At 38.9% G+C, this 14,372-nt stretch overlaps 1 protein-coding gene across 5 annotated transcripts in view; it reads right to left on the bottom strand.

Annotated features, from left to right (window-relative positions):
• septin9b (septin 9b) overlaps positions 1 to 14,372 on the bottom strand; it is a 234,122-nt gene that overhangs the window by 53,921 nt on the left and 165,829 nt on the right. The window lies entirely within an intron of this gene.

Here is a 14,372-nt window from a genome sequence, read left to right as displayed (position 1 = left end):
ATCAGACATCTTTGTTTTATCTGTAACACAAAACTCGACAGTGCACCTTATAACCCGGTGCGCTTAATGTAAGGAATAAGTTTGGTTGAGCTTACTCACCTCGAAGCTATTTTATTTGGTACATGGTGAAATAAGTGTGACCAGTAGATGGCAGTCAAACATAAGAGATAAGTGTAGACTGCACTATGATGGCAATATGTCTCAAGTAAACAACACCTACATTTGAAATGTTCCATTGAAAATATAGAACATTACACAGGGCGCTCAAAAATCTATCAAAATGTTTTAGTAGGACTTTGGTAAGCTATGAAGCTTGATGGATTGTCGGTGCATTAAACATACGAGTATTTATGGTGTGTGTATAAGGTAAGACATACAAACCCTGTTTCCATATGAGTTGAGAAATTGTGTTACATGTAAATATAAATGGAATACAATGATTTGCAAATCATTTTCAACCCATATTCAGTTGAATATGCGACAAAGACAACATATTTGATGTTCAAACTGATAAACATTTTTTTTTGTGCAAATAATCATTAACTTTAGAATTTGATGCCAGCAACACGTGACAAAGAAGTTGGGAAAGGTGGCAATAAATACTGATAAAGTTGAGGAATACTCATCAAACACTTATTTGGAACATCCCACAGGTGAACAGGCAAATTGGGAACAGGTGGGTGCCATGATTGGGTATAAAAGTAGATTCCATGAAATGCTCAGTCATTCACAAACAAGGGTGGGGCGAGGGTCACCACTTTGTCAACAAATGCGTGAGCAAATTGTTGAACAGTTTAAGAAAAACCTTTCTCAACCAGCTATTGCAAGGAATTTAGGGAGTTCACCATCTACGGTCCGTAATATCATCAAAGGGTTCAGAGAATCTGGAGAAATCACTGCACATAAGCAGCTAAGCCCGTGACCTTCGATCCCTCAGGCTGTACTGCATCAACAAGCGACATCAGTGTGTAAAGGATATCACCACATGGGCTCAGGAACACTTCAGAAACCCACTGTCAGTAACTACAGTTGGTCGCTACATCTGTAAGTACCAGTTAAAACTCTCCTGTGCAAGGCAAAAACCGTTTATCAACAACACCCAGAAACGCCGTCGGCTTCGCTGGGCCTGAGCTTATCTAAGATGGACTGATACAAAGTGGAAAAGTGTTCTGTGGTCTGACGAGTCCACATTTCAAATTGTTTTTGGAAAATGTGGACGTCGTGTCCTCCGGACCAAAGAGGAAAAGAACCATCCGGATTGTTATAGGCGCAAAGTTGAAAAGCCAGCATCTGTGATGGTATGGGGGTGTATTAGTGCCCAAGACATGGGTAACTTACACATCTGTGAAGGCACCATTAATGCTGAAAGGTACATACAGGTTTTGGAGCAACATATGTTGCCATCCAAGCAACGTTACCATGGACGCCCCTGCTTATTTCAGCAAGACAATGCCAAGCCACGTGTTACATCAACGTGGCTTCATAGTAAATTAGTGCGGGTACTAGACTGGCCTGCCTGTAGTCCAGACCTGTCTCCCATTGAAAATGTGTGGCGCATTATGAAGCCTAAAATACCACAACGGAGACCCCCGGACTGTTGAACAACTTAAACTGTACATCAAGCAAGAATGAGAAAGAATTCCACCTGAGAAGCTTAAAAAATGTGTCTCCTCAGTTCCCAAACATTTACTGAGTGTTGTTAAAAGGAAAGGCCATGTAACACAGTGGTGAACATGCCCTTTCCCAACTACTTTGGTACGTGTTGCAGCCATGAAATTCTAAGTTAATTATTATTTGCAAAAAAAAAAAATAAAGTTTATGAGTTTGAACATCAAATATCTTGTCTTTGTAGTGCAATCAACTGAATATGGGTTGAAAAGGATTTGCAAATCATTGTATTCCGTTTATATTTACATCTAACACAATTTCCCAACTCATATGGAAACGGGGTTTGTATTATCTGGCGTTTTGTTTCGTATTATAATGCAAAAGCAACGTTTATAACCCTCTGGTACCTGCTGATCTGTATTTGGGATCTATAGAAGTCCTGAAAATTGCACGCGTCCGCACCGAAGCCGTAGTCAATAAGCTTCTTTTTCTCTATCTACTTGTTATGTGACATTCATCCTCCACTGTTGCCATTTCTAATATAAAGTAGTGTAAAGTTCTTACTTATATCTGTCAGTAAACTCGCCATGAAAGTGCTAAAACATACCGGTGTAGTGACTTTACATTATTCACCCAAGAAACTTTAGTTAGAGTTCAGGTCGGACGGTTCTTCACGGGACACATTTCCAGTGTTGTTGTTTCCGGATGAGAAGATGCTGCTCCGTTATTGATTGAAGTAAAGTCTGAATGTCATTAAAACAGTTAGCTCCATATTTTGACACTTCTTCCACTCTCGTCCTTGCACGCTACACCGCTACAACAAAGATGACGGGAAGAAGACGCTGCCGAAGGTGAGCCACGTAAATAAGACCGCCCACAAAACGGCACATTTGGAAGCGACTGTCAGAAAGCGGCTTGAAGATGATCTGTAAAACATAATCTATGCAACATTTTGACCAAATAACCACCATTACATGTTATGTAGAACACAAGGAAGTGTTTTACATTTAGAAAAAAAAGGGACAAGCGGTAGAAAATGGATGGATGGATAATAATAATATGACTCCTTTAATGCGCCCTATAATCCGGTGCGTCTACTATATGAAAAAAGATAAAAAATAGAACATTTATCAGCAGTGGACCTTATAATCCGGTGCGCCCTGCTAAAAAAACATTAAGCAGTGTTTTGCTTGTACATCGATTTCTGTAAACATTTTAGCCAAAACTATTAATAGCAAGTAAAGATGACTGTGATATATATTAATAGCAAGTAAAGATGACTGTGATATATATATATATATATATATATATATATATATATATATATATATATATATATATATATATATATATATATATACATATTGTAGAGCAATCATTGGTATGTTTTCATCTACAAAACCATTCTGGGTATCACTCCATCTTATCTGTTTTGTCTTTTAACAAAGAAACAAAGAAGTCACAATCTTCGTTCAATGAATGTTCTGCAATTTGTCGTCCCCAAAGTAAGAACTGAACTGGGCAAGAAAGCATTTAGGTTTTCAGCACCGAAGGCTTGGAATAACCTACAATCGAATATTAAACTTCAAACCCTTGTTACAATGAATGAGTTTAAAGCTTCTGTGAAAGGACTGCAGTCTACCTTGTCTGTATACACATGTGTCATGTGAGCAAGTTTTAATGTTATAAATGTGATGTTTTATGTGTTGTTTACTGTTTTTTAATGTAACCTTGCTGCTGCCCTCTTGGCCAGGTCTCCCTTGGAAAAGAGATCATTGATCTCAATGGGATTTTTTACCTGGTTAAATAAAGGCTAAATTTAAAAAAAAAGAGCTTTGATTATTAAGTTTTTAGGCCTGGGCCAATATTCGATAAGCCAATTAACCAACGATAAATTACAATTAAAGTCGGTAAATTATCCAGGGTCCAAAAATCGCCATGTGCATACATTCAAGAGCATCCACGCTTTTCATCGCTTTTAACGGCCATGCACGTTTGGACCATAGCGGAATGAAAAGAAGGGGGTGAATTGTCTTGTCCTCATTAAGTGTCTTTGACTCGTTGTGCAGCGACGCGGGCCCGCTAGCATCACACAGAGCAACTAGTTAGCATGCAGCAGCTAACATGGACAGAATGATCACAAAACCAAATACCACCGCACCAATATGGGAATATTTCAGTTTAAACCTTTGGAACAAGATGAGCCGATCAACACTCACATTCGGCCAGTTTGCCGAATGTGCGCGACTACAACACCCATTTGGAAAACAACCACTCAACAGTCCACACTCACTTCGTGTTTGGTGAAGAAGCCAGGTCTCTGTAAACAAAAACGGTGCAAAATAGTGTGCGCATACAGAAAGTGCGGATAAATACATCGCCAAAGACATGCTGCCATTTAGGTACTGTTTATATTGTTACTTTGTACTTTTGTTTAAGAAGGTCCTAACTTGATCGTCAGTTAATGTGCAACTCTACCTCTCCCTGCATGTTCAATATTGAAGTGCAACTTTGTTTGTCTATACCGTATTTTTCAGATTATAAATCGCTCCGGAGTATAAGTCGCACCGGCCGAAAAATGCATAATAAAGAAGGGAAAAAACATATATAAGTCGCACTGGAGTATAAGTTGCATTTTTGGGGGAAATTTATTTGATAAAACCCAACACCAAGAATAGACATTTGAAAAGCAATTTAAAATAAATAAAGACTAGTGAACAACAGGCTGAATAAGTGTACGTTATATGAGGCATAAATAACCAACTGAGAACGTGCCTGGTATGTTAACCTAACATATTATGGTAAGAGTCATTCAAATAACTATAACATATAGAACATGCTATACGTTTACCAAACAATCTGTCACTCCTAATCGCTAAATCCCATGAAATCTTCTTCCTCGGTGTCGCTTCTAAATAATATTATTTGATATTTTACGGTAATGTGTTATAAATCGCACCCCCGGCCAAACTATGAAAAAAACTGCGATTTATAATCCGAAAAATACGGTACTTTATTTAGCCATTTTATTTATTGTTATGGTATATGTTGTGTATATTTGAGCCACCCCCAATCCCCACTTTAAGATATTGTATAGCTTTGGTTGTAATTTTATTCAAGTGCAACATTTTACTATCAAAGTATATTTTATTATTTTCATTATAATTACTATATGTAATTATTATTATGTATTATCATTACATCAATGGTTAATTTGGTCCCATAAAAATAGTGGCAATGTTTTTGTTTTTTGGCAATAATTCATAGGTCAATATATCATCAAGCATAAATTTGTTATCGGCCCAGGTCTTTAAGTTTCTACATATCTACATAAATATGAAGTGGTTACAACCATAACTTTTTGGGGCTTTTTATTGCAGGTCAAGCTTATCTGCTTGTCTCCTCAAATGGTTACTGACAGGTCTTAAAACAGCCTTTGCTCTTATAAACCTCTCTAGCTCTCAAGAGAGGAAACTCCTGGATTTTTGTCTCGGTTCACCTTGGCTGCATTTCCCCCCTTTTTCCTGTCGGTGTAGATGTACTCTATTTGTCTTGGTCTGATGTTACATATTTTTTGGTCTTTCTTATCCAATATTGGCCCGTTGGTGGCACTATAAAAAGAAGGGCGGAACATTCCATTCAGTGCAGTGTCGAGGCCAAAGACGCAAGACTGATGAGTTGACAAGAAGTCGCAATTGTGTCACAATGATTTAGTAGAATGATCTAGATCAGGGGTAGGGAACCTATGGCTCTAGAGCCAGATGTGGCTCTTTTGATGACTGCATCTGGCTCTCAGATACATCTTAGCTGACATTGCTTAACACGATAAGTACTGAATAATTCAGCTGGTAATCACAGTGTTAAAAATAACGTTCAAAATATAAAACATTCTCATGCATTTTAATCCATCAATCCGTTTTCTACCGCACCCGTTCAAGAAGTCGCATTAATGGTAAGAAGTATTTTATTTATTACTGGTTAGCTTTAGAATAACAATGTTATTAAAACTAATAAGAGACTTATTATACTCTAAAAATGTTGGTCTTTCTTAAAAATGCACGCATGTAGTTGTATTCAGTGTTAAAAAATATTATATGGCTCTCACGGAAATACATTTTAAAATATTTGGCTTTCCTGGCTCTCTCAGCCAAAAAGGTTCCCCACCCCTGATCTGGAGAAAATAATCCAGTTAATACCACAACATGGTGTTTGATCATAATAATTACAATGACTGGGATGTCAAACACTTTACGTTTAAAAGAATAGAAGATGCATTAAACGTTTGTTTATTACAGTTAGTTGGTTCCTGGTCTGGACAATAGCTGCAGCATAAATAAACAACAATAAATATTTTTTTTAAACATTATGTCAGCCTTCTAGACATGAAATAATACACTTTACACGCGTTAAACTCAACATACCAGTAGTAATGCTGCCTGGGGATGAGCCAATCAGTGACCACGATACTGAACAGCGCGCACTGAATGGGCACCACACGATTCGATTCTTGAGGGTAACGATTTGTTTCAAAATCGATTCTCAATTCAAAGCGATTCTCGATTCAAAATCAACACTTTTTAATAACATTGGATGCCAGTTGTACTATTAACTACATTCCTCCATAAAATACATAAACAGCTCTGATCAATTTCTATAATACTTAAAATAAAACAGGTTTTGTTCAACAAAATGCTTCCCAAACATTTAATAAAGTCAAATACGAATAAAGCAACAAGAGAAGTATCCCACACTTCTCTTTTCTAAAGTAAATATGTACAGCAGCTTTAGGCATCTAAATCAACAGTATGATTTGCCTGAATCACCAAATAACAATCGCGATTCATTCTAAAATCACATTTTTTCACACTCTTAGTGGGCAGCTTTGGACGGAGTGGGTTCTCTCTCTTCCTGTCTCTGGCAGTGCTGACCCCACCCCAGCAGACAATGGTGTTGAGATGGTGTTTGTTTTGTCTATGCATGGTGCAATCGTACATTCGCAATATCTTTTATTTATTGCAAATTTTTTGGTTTTTCGTTGCGTTTTACTTTTGTAGCTACAGTTGTGGCCAAAAGTTTACATACACTTGTAAAGAACATAATGTCATGGCTGTCTTGAGTTTCCAATCATTTCTACTACTCTTGTTTTTTTTTGTGTGTTAGAGTGATTGGAGCACATACTTGTTGGTCACAAAAAACATTCATGAAGTTTGGTTCTTTTATGAATTTATTATGGGTCTCCTGAAAATATGACCAAATCTACTGGGTAAAAAGTCTTGTCTTTCCTCCAGAAGGTCTTATCTTTGTCCATGTGATGTCAGGTGATACAAAACATTGAGCTGTTTGTCCACAATACCTAGCAATATGTTTGGAGGAGAAAAAGTGAGGCCTTTAATCCCAGGTACACCGATTCCTACCGTCAAGCATGGTGGTGGTAGTATTATGCTCTGGGCCTATTTTGCTGTCAATGGAACTGGTGCTTTACAGAGAGTAAATGAGACAATGAAAAAGGAGGATTACCTCCAAATTCTTCAGGACAACCTAAAATCATCAGCCCGGAGGTTGGGTCTTGGGCGCAGTTGGGTGTTCCAACAGGACAATGACCCCAAACACATGTCAAAAGTGGTAAAGGAATGGCTAAATTAGGCTAGAATTAAAGTTTTAGAATGGCCTTCCCAAAGTCCTGACTTAAACGTGTGGACAATGCTGAATAAACAAGTCCATGTCAGAAAACCAACAAATTTAGCTGAACTGCACCAATTTTGTCAAGAGGAGTGGTCAAAAATTCAACCAGAAGCTTGTGGATGGCTGCCAAGGGACATGTAACCAAATATTAACATTGCTGTGTGTATACCTTTGACCCAGCAGATTTGGTCACATTTTCAGAAGACCCATAATAAATTCATAAAAGAACCAAACTTCATGAATGTTTTTTGTGACCAACAAGTATGTGCTCCAATCACTCTATCACAAAAAAATAAGAGTTGCAGAAATGATTGGAAACTCAAGACAGCCATGACATTAAAGGCCTACTGAAATGTGATTTTCTAATTTAAACGGGGATAGCAGGTCCATTCTATGTGTCATACTTGATCATTTCGCGATATTGCCATATTTTTGCTGAAAGGATTTAGTAGAGAACATCGACGATAAAGTTCGCAACTTTTGGTCGCTGATAAAAAAGCCTTGCCTGTACCGGAAGTAGCAGACGAGTAGCGTGACGTCACAGGTTGTGGAGCTCCTCACATCTGCACATTGTTTACAATCATGGCCACCAGCAGCGAGAGCGATTTGGACCGAGAAAGCGACGATTTCCCCATTAATTTGAGCGAGGATGAAAGATGTGTGGATGAGGAAAGTGAGAGTGAAGGACTAGAGGGCAGTGGGAGCGATTCAGATAGGGAAGATGCTGTGAGAGGTGGGTGGCACCTGATATTCAGCTGGGAATGACTAAAACAGTAAATAAACACAAGACATATATATACTCTATTAGCCACAACACAACCAGGCTTATATTTAATGTGCCACAAATTAATCCCGCATAACAAACACCTCCCCCTTCCCGTCCATATAACCCGCCAATACAACTCAAACACCTGCACAACACACTCAATCCCACAGCCCAAAGTACCGTTCACCTCCCCAAAGTTCATACAGCACATATATTTCCCCAAAGTTACGTACGTAACACGCACATAGCGGCACGCACATACGGGCAAGCGATCAAATTTTTGGAAGCCGCAGCTGCATGCGTACTCACGGTACCGCGTCTGCGCATCCAACTCAAAGTCCTCCTGGTAAGAGTCTCTGTTGTCCCAGTTCTCCACAGGCCAATGGTAAAGCTTGACTGTCATCTTCCGGGAATGTAAACAATGAAACACCGGCTGTGTTTGTGTTGTTGCTGCAGCCGGCCGCAATACACCGCTTCCCACCTACAGCTTTCTTCTTTGCTGTCTCCATTGTTCATTGAACAAATTGCAAAAGATTCACCAACACAGATGTCCAGAATACTGTGGAATTTTGCGATGAAAACAGACGACTTAATAGCTGGCCACCATGCTGTCCCAAAATGTCCTCTACAATCCGTGACGTCACGCGCTGACGTCATCATACCGAGACGTTTTCAGCAGGATATTTCGCGCAAAATTTAAAATTGCACTTTAGTAAGCGAACCCGGCCGTATTGGCATGTGTTGCAATGTTAATATTTCATCATTGATGTATAAACTATCAGACTGCGTGGTCGGTAGTAGTGGGTTTCAGTAGGCCTTTATGTTCTTTACAAGTGTATGTCAACTTTTGATCTGTATATGTTGAAATGGCTGCCGCTGAAGTGGTAGTCGGTTGGATCAGCTTTGTGTTCATGTAATGTCTTACGTCATTTGTGTTATTTTTGAATGTGCACTGTAACCACATGTTTTCCCCATTGTGGAATAAATAAAGTCTATCCTACCCTATCCGTATTTACATGTCCTCCTGAGAACCAGCGTCCTAATGGACATTTAGATTTTGCATAACAAGGATTTTTTCTTCCCGAAATGTGTAACTGACATTAGAAAGAGATGAAAAACAAATGTCGCGTAGGAGGATGCTTGTTCTCACAGGATTAATATATACACAATTTAGGATTCTGCAAAATCTTATGGAGTATGTCACTGAATGGTGTCAAGCAGGAAGGTTTTATTGCTTATAAAACGGAGCAGGTGTGCGAGCAGATTAAAACATTTAAATGCCTTTTTTTAAAACCTCCATTACTGCCCTTTAATGTGTGTTTGACACAAGTAAACACATTTACTGTTGTTTGTTAACCTGGACAAACGTGTGTATGAACAAGCCACGCAGATAAGGATGTAGACAATACCAGACTTTGTCCTACAGCTTTTTTTACTCTGCATATTTTGGAAATGGAGACAGGTCAAGATTTTGTATAAATTATGCTGAAGTCACCTTGGCCAAAGAAGTCTGAAAGTATTTAACTCAAGGGAACACAAGAACAAGATGGACTGCCTGGCAAAGAGGCCTAACTGCTGACACTTGAGGCACTCGGAGTTCTTGCAGCTGTGAAACATCCAAATAACTTCATGTGTTTTCCAGTCACCCACTTTTGGGATAAAAAGCGTTTGGGCCAAGTATAATTGAAAAGGATCAATGTTAAAACCCGAGATTTTGGTGTGCATGTTTTAACAGAAAGGGCTTGTAAAATGTCTTCTGTTTTCCCTGCATGACGCGACCCCAAAGGGAATAAGCGGTAGAAAATGGATGGATGGATGGACTTTGTGACAGAATAGCCTTTTTCACCCACAAATGCTCATCCTCAGGACCCAGTCAAGTGGTGGAACCGAAGACAACAGACAATCTAAAATGGCATATGGACAGAAACTTGGATTGTAAAACAGTCACTACAGGAATTTGCAAAGTCGTGATTGCAGCAATACACACATATTCAACAAATCCTCGCAACTTTTTCCATTTCCTGCACATTTGAGCCAATCAAATTGGTCTCTGAGTGACACTCAAACGCGCATGAAAGAAACTGCTGTTCTAAATGTGTCCACTAGATGTCACAATAGTAATTCTTTGTATCTTTGTAGACATACTTGCCAACCCTCTCGATTTTCCCGGGAGACTCACGAATTTCAGTGCCCCTCCCGAAAATCTCCCGGAGCAACCATTCTCCCGAATTTCTTCCGATTTCCACCCGGACGACAATATTGGGGGAATGCCTTAAAGGCACTGCCTTTTGCGTCCTCTGCAACCTGTCGTCATGTCCGCTTTTCTTCCATACCAACAGCATAATATCGGCGGCTTTTACACACACACATAAGTGAATGCAAGGCGCAATTGATCAACAGCCATACAGGTCACACCGAGGTTGGGCGTATAAACAACTTTAACACTGTTACAAATATGCGCCACACTGTGAACCCACACCAAACAAGAATGACAAACACATTTCGGGAGAACATCCGCACCGTAACACAACATAAACACAACAGAACAAATACCCAGAACCCCTTGCAGGACTAACTCTTCTGGGACGCTACTATATACACCCCCGCTACCACCAACCCCCCCCATCCCCACCTCCCGAATTCGGAGGTCTCAAGGTTGGCAAGTATGTTTGTAGATGATGCTACATATGCTACACATTAGTGCACCATTGATTGATTGATTGATTGAGACTTTTATTAGTAGGTTGCACAGTGAAGTACATATTCCGTACAATTGACCACTAAATGGTAACACCCGAATAAGTTTTTCAACTTGTTTAAGTCGGGGTCCACTTCATGATACAGATATATACTATCATATATACTATCATCATCAGTCATCACACAAGATAAGTCGAGGAAAATGAGCAAACTACATAAATAACATCCTGTAATTTGATTTTGATATTATTTTTTTATTTTATTAGATTGAAAATTAACACCAATGAGTTGACTGATGAACACTATCACATTATTTATTCAGAAAGTATAAATAACGACAAATAAAGATAGAATACTATTAACCGCAAAATGTAAGTGTAAAAAAAACAACAACAACAACATTATGATTTCTACATTTTCAGAATGTGCTTGTTCTTTTTTTAAACAAAGAAAATAATCTGAAATTGTCTTTATTTTTAAGTTATTGTGCAGGGATTTTACCAGTCCGACCAACCATGTGGCCCCCGATCTAAAATGAGTTTGACAACCCCTGCTTTAGCAGGAAAGGAGCGTGCTAATTAAAAATCCTAACGTGTTTCTTCCTCGTAACAAGACTTGACTATGTGAGGAGCTCAGAGGGGTGGGTGGTTGCTCGATGACGGCCGCAGCTGCCACAAACACAGCGACGCTTCTCAAGAATCATCCTGCCCTATTTCATCTTTCAGCCAGGCGGGCCCACAGAGTACAACCTTTGGGGGGTTCACGTGGAGCAAAGCAGATGGCAAGACTCCGCTGAAACACAGCTGTCCTCGTCAAGGGAGTACCGATAACGAGCCGTCTCCGACAGGGAGCTCTTGACGGAGGGGTCTACAGCAGGGAAAGGAGACCACCACAAGAAGGGGACAACATGCACAGTCACTTTGAAGGAAGTGACGTTTATTTGCAGAGAGTGGGGCTATGTTTACACAACAAATGCTGTACCTATAAAGCTGAACGCATTGATTCGAATACATGACAACGCCGAATATGAGACAACACTTCTTGGAATTGGAATGGAATGGAACTTTGTCATTGTACTTAAAAAGTACAACACTATTTGTTTTTCGGTGCAACCTGTCCAAGAACAGACATACAGTAGACAGAGGTAGACTTCTTCAAGTTTCTATTTATCAGTAAAATATCATCTAGGAAAGGGGTGCCCAAGTGGCGCCCAGAGATCAAATTTGGCCCACCAAGTCTTTTAATTTGGCCCGCCAAAGGGTGGCTTTCGTCAAATACTTGGGTCAATACAGTATTTTTTTTAAGTATTACAAGCACCAAAGTTAGAACCGGTTAGGGATGTAACGATTAACAGTAGGGGTGTGGGATAAAATCGATTCGAATTCAAATCGCCATTCTCACTTTGTACGATTCAGTATAGATTCTTATTTTTCAAAAATCGATTTTATGTTATTATTTTTTTAGTAATTTTTTTTTTTTTAATTAATTAATTAATTTTTTATTATTTTTTTTATTAATCAGTCCAACAAAACAACACACAGCAATACCATAACAATGCAATCCAACTCCAAAACCAAACCCGACCCAGCAACACTCAGAACAGCAATAAACAGAGCAATTGAGAGGAGACACAAACACGACACAGAACAAACCAAAAGTAGTGAAACAAAAATGAACATTATCAACAACAGTATCAATATTAGTTACAATTTCAACATAGCAGTGATTAAAAATCCCTCATTGACATTATCATTAGACATTTATAAAAAAATTAAAAAAAAGAACAATAGTGTCACAGTGGCTTACACTTGCATCACATCTCATAAGCTTGACAACACACCGTGTCCAATATTTTCACAAAGATAAAATAAGTCATATTTTTGGTTCATTAAATAGTTAAAACAAATTGGCATTATTGCAATCAGTTGATAAAACATTGTCCTTTACAATTATAAAAGCTTTTTACAAAAATCTACTACTCTGCTTGCATGTCAGCAGACTGGGGTAGATCCTGCTGAAATCCTATGTATTGAATGAATAGAGAATAGTTTTGAATCGGAAAAATATAGTTTTTGAATCGAGAATCGCGTTGAAACGAAAAGAAATCGATTTATAATCGAATCATGACCCCTAGAATCGATTTCGAATCGTGGGACACCCAAAGATTCGCAGCCCTAATTATGATGATAAATGATAAACCGCGGTAAAATTCCAGACGGTTAGTAATACCGTTTACATTTTTAATTACCAAAGAAACCGTCATTAATGCATTTTACGCAACACTGCTTACTTCCTTAATGTGGAGCGCTTGCACATGCGCACTAGCGCCGTAAGGCTCGAGAAAACGTGGCAGCGACTTCACGGACTTTGCTTTGAAAATGTTCCGATGTTCAGAGCCGATCGCTTCGTTTCACTTCATTTCAATCGCTTCTACTTCCGTGGAGTCTCGGTGTGCGTTTAAGAGCGCAATGCTGTTGGAGGAGCAACATATTTGATGTTGCGGTTTCATTTTGAAAGTGCAACTTGCGTCCTTCCGTCAGCTGCTGGGACTGACAGTTTGTTACCATGCAGCAGGCCATGTGTCGGGAACGTTGTCACAACTTGTTTATAAAGTTGTTAGTTTGTTTAATAAGATGGTCACTCGTCCTTTAATTGAACTGCTAACTTTGTTCGTGTTCCAATGACATCAATACTTGCTCAAATGTTTTGTCATCTCATCGAATTGAATGCAGGTTGAGTTGTCAGTGAAGCACAAAGATTGTGTATTCGATGTGAGATGTATCACACCTGTTTATTTTTGTTGGCCAAACTGTTGCACTGAAGTACATGGTTGTTGGAGAAGAACAAAGCTTGTTTATTTGACTTTATCTTCATTAGCCAAACTGCTTTGTAAACGCCATGTTTTTGACATTACTTGTGTTTTTTTCATTCCACAAAGTAATTACTTAAATAATCATTCATGTGACATAGCATTTTGTTAATGTTTTATCGTGTTTAATTAATGCCGATACGACAAATTTCTGCTCAAACTGTCAATGGATCTTTGCGTGCAACATTGTCTTCGGCACTCAACATAGAAATAGAGAATAATACCTGGGACCAGGTTTTGAAATTAGTCCACTCTTCCTCGATCTGTGCAAGGCACAGGGTCATACAATGTAAGGTGGTACATAGAGTCCACTGGTTCAAAATCAAACTGGCTTGCGTTTTCCCTGGACTTGATCCAATTTGCGTCATCAAGTGTCATCAAGGGCAATGTTTCCTCTAAGTTGTCTTGCCATAAACACATCACCAAAACATTAGTAAAAAAAATTATATCTAGCAAAACTGGTCATTTTCTGCAGTACAAACCAGACCAAAAGCAACTTTGTTATATCAACAGCAGCCGCTCGCTCTTTCTCACTTGTGCCAACACATGCACATATGGCACTTAGCCAGTGATGCGTTTACAGCCACACAAAAAGTCGGACAACTCCAACACCACACATAAAGTGTAATTCCAGGTGTGTGTGTGTGTATATGTTTGTATACATATATGCGTATCCTTGGTTTTATGTTTTCATAACACTTTACTGTATTTGGGTATGTGGGTGTGTGTGTATGTATGTATGCATAT

This window comes from Nerophis lumbriciformis, linkage group LG25 (genome assembly GCF_033978685.3).
Source record: "Nerophis lumbriciformis linkage group LG25, RoL_Nlum_v2.1, whole genome shotgun sequence".
NCBI classification, from domain to species: domain Eukaryota; kingdom Metazoa; phylum Chordata; class Actinopteri; order Syngnathiformes; family Syngnathidae; genus Nerophis; species Nerophis lumbriciformis.
Note: the sequence above shows the minus strand (reverse complement) of the source record. Positions and strands in the feature narration are given on the sequence as shown.